General features: G+C 38.9%; 1 non-coding gene across 1 annotated transcript; it reads right to left on the bottom strand.

The window, feature by feature from the left end:
* Positions 1-2,828: 2,828 nt before the first annotated feature.
* On the bottom strand, positions 2,829-2,935 carry LOC114578729. The gene has a single exon (XR_003699695.1). It is a non-coding gene; the product is annotated as a small nucleolar RNA R71 (small nucleolar RNA).
* Between the last annotated feature and the right edge of the window lie 346 nt (positions 2,936-3,281).

Genomic DNA, 3,281 nt, shown 5'->3' with positions numbered 1-3,281 from the left:
TGATAAAGGTGTGAGAGAAAAAACTTCAGTGAAAATAAATGAGAGAAGTAAGTGAGAGGAGGAGATAAAAACATGGAAAGGGTGGTATGGCGAATGAGGGAATGATATAATGAGAAATGTAGTGAATAAGATAGAATTGAGAGGAGGGTGATAGAGTGAGTTAGAGGGGCTGGGAGGGAGTTGTATTTTTAGAGGGAGAATGTGAGAAAGTGAGTGAGAGTGCAAAACAAGGTTGAGGGGAATGGGTTCAGATATAGAGAGAGGGAGCAAGAGTAAAAGTGAGAAGAGAAAGAAGGTCAAAGATAAAGGGAGGGAGATATGAAGATATAAAAAGAGTGATGGAAAGAGAGAGCAAGAGAGAGTGGGAGTTATTAAGAGTGAGAGTAGGGAGATGGAGGGAAAAGATAGTGAAGGGAAAGATGTCTATTAGGGAGAGATAGAAAGGGCAAGAGAGGAAAGTGATAGAAAGAGCAGGAGTGAGAGATAGAGACAGTAGTAAGAAGGATACTGAGCGTGATGGAGACAGTGTGTGTGTGTGTGAGAGAGAGAGAGAGTGAGAGAAAGAGAGAGAGAGAGAGAGAGAGAGAGAGAGAGATAAAGTACGTGAGGGTTAGAGAGAGCTAGTGAGAGAAAGTGAAGAAAGGGAGTGAGTGAGAAAGAGAGCGATAGATAGAGAGAGAGTTAGCGAGTCTGGTAGAGAGAGAGTGAGGTAGATAGCAAGAGATGTAGAGATAATGAGGGGGAAGGAGAGTGAGTGAGAGATGATAGAGGTAGCTAAAGAGGGAGAGAGAGTGAGGTAGAGTGATAGAGAGATTGTTAAAAGAGAGCGAGATGGAAAGGAAGAGAGAGCAAGAGGGAGAGATGTTTTTTATATAGATAGAATGGGAGTGAGAGATAAAGATAAGGAGATAATGGATAGTAAGAGAGAGTAGAGAGAGAGAGGGATAGTTAGAGAGTGATAAAAAGAGTGTGTAAGATAAAGAAAGTGATGAGAGAGAGAGGCTTGGGAGAAAGTGCAAGAGAAAGGGTGAGAGTATGGTAGTGCGATTGAAAGAGAGAGTGTGAGTGAACAGAGAGTGAGAGCAATATAGATTAGTTGAGGGAGAAAGAGAATAAGTGGACAAAAATAGAGAGGGAGGGAGAGCGAGAGAGAGTTATATATATGAGGAGATGGAGAATTGTAGAGAATGAGTAAGAGAAAGAATGAGAGGGAGAAGGAGATAAAGGAAGGGATGTTTTTTTAGAGGGATAATAGCGTGGGATAAAGAAAATAAGTGAGATGGAGTAGAAAGTGGCTCGAGCGAGAGAGAGAGAGAGAGAGAGAGAGAGAGAGAGAGAGAGATGGAGAGTTAGAGAGAGGGAGATATATTTTAAGAGAAAAGGATTGTGCATGAGAGAAAAAGTGAGAGAGTGAGAAGAATATTAAGATAGAGGCAAATATAGAGTAGAGAGGTGAGAAAAGAGAGAAAGAGAAGTGAGAGAGGGTAATAAAGTGAGGAAGAGAGAGAGAGAGAGAGAGAGAGAGAGAGAGAGATGTAGATGAAGATAGAGAGTGGAGAGATAGAGTTAGAGTGGTAGTGAGTGAGAGGGATAAATGAGAAAGAGATAGTGGGAGGGAGAGATGGAGAGGGAGAGAGAGATAGAAGGATGAATAGAGAGTGAGTAGAGTGAGTTGGAGAGAGAGAGAGTGTGTGTAATAGAGAGTGCGAGAGGGAGAATGATAGAGAACCGATGATATAGAGAAAGAGACATAGAGAGAGACTGGCGGGGAGTGAGAGAGAGATTATGAGAGAGAGAGTGTGAGAGGGAGAATGAGAGATAGTAAGTGATATAGGGAAAGAGAGACATAGAGAGAGAGAGTAAGAGAGGTAGTGAGAGAGAGGTATATAATAAGGGAGGGAGAGAGAGAGGCATGGGCGAAATAGTAATACCAAGAGAAGGAATAAGAGAGCGAGAGAAAGAGATAGAGAGAGAGAGAATGAGAGAGAAAGTTGTATAAAGAGAATGGGTGAGAGATAAAGAGATAAAGAGTGAGAAAGAGGGAGATATATTTTAAGAGAAAGGGATTGTGCATGAGAGAGAAAGTGAGAGACTGTGTGGAATATAGAGATAGAGGCAAAGATAGAGTCGAGAGGTGAGAAAGAGTGAAAACGAGAAGTGAGAGGGTAATAGAGTGTGTAAGAGATAAAAAGATGTAGATGAAGATAGAGAGGGGATATATAGAGTGAGAGTGGAAGTGAATGTGAGGGAAAAATGTGTGTGTGTGTGAGAGAGAGAGAGAGAGAGAGAGAGAGAGAGGGAGATAGAAAGCCAGAGAGGAGGATGATCACATAATTAGTGGAATGAGATAGTGTACGTGTGTGTGTATGTGTGTGTGTGTGTGTTTGTGTGTGTGTGTGTGTGTGAGAGAGAGAGAGAGAGAGAGAGAGAGAGAGAGAGAGAGAGTGGGGAAAATGAGAGAGAATAAGTGATATAAAGAATGAGAGACATTGATGGAATTCAACATAGAATTGATAGACCAATCATCCAAGTTAATAATTTTGATTTAAAACCTACAATCTTTCATTGGTTTAGAATTCCCAGTTTAGGTGAACTCCCATTCAAGACCTAAAATACATTTAGCAAATTTCTTAGAAATTTGTTAGAAATTTGTACAATATTTAAGTACAATGTGTTAATGATGATGCCATTAGATTTATATTATTCCCTTTTTCTCTAAGAGACAAGACAAAAATGTTGTTAAATTTTATACCCCCAAGCTCTATTATCACATTGAATGAGTTAGCCCAAAAGTTTATAGAAAAATATTTCTCACCTTCTACGCGGCCAAACTTAAAAATGATATTACCTCTTTTACTCGGTTAGAAGGATAATCTATTTATGAGAGTTTTGAGAGATTCAAGGAGATGCTTATAAAGTGCCCCCATCTTGCCTTACCTGATTGGTTAATAATTAAAAAATTTTATAATGGATTGGAAGAATCTCTTAAAGCCCTAATTGATGCTGCATTTGGAGGTTCTTTGATGTCAAAGCCATTTGAGAATGCTTATGAATTAATTGAGAAAATGACAACAAATAAATTTTTGTGACCTGATGATACGGTGAATCCTAAGAGAGTGGCAAGATTCTATGAAAATGATTCTTTATCCATTTTGATTGCACAAATTATAACAATATTAAAGAAGTTGAGTACTTTAGCTTAAATTTTGATTCATATTGACATTTGAAAGATAAAAACGTAATGAAAGAGAGTGATATCTAATGGATTTAAAATATAAATT

This window comes from Dendrobium catenatum, unplaced genomic scaffold (genome assembly GCF_001605985.2).
Source record: "Dendrobium catenatum unplaced genomic scaffold, ASM160598v2 original_scaffold_132493, whole genome shotgun sequence".
In the NCBI taxonomy this organism is placed as follows: Eukaryota; Viridiplantae; Streptophyta; class Magnoliopsida; order Asparagales; family Orchidaceae; genus Dendrobium; species Dendrobium catenatum.
Note: the sequence above shows the minus strand (reverse complement) of the source record. Positions and strands in the feature narration are given on the sequence as shown.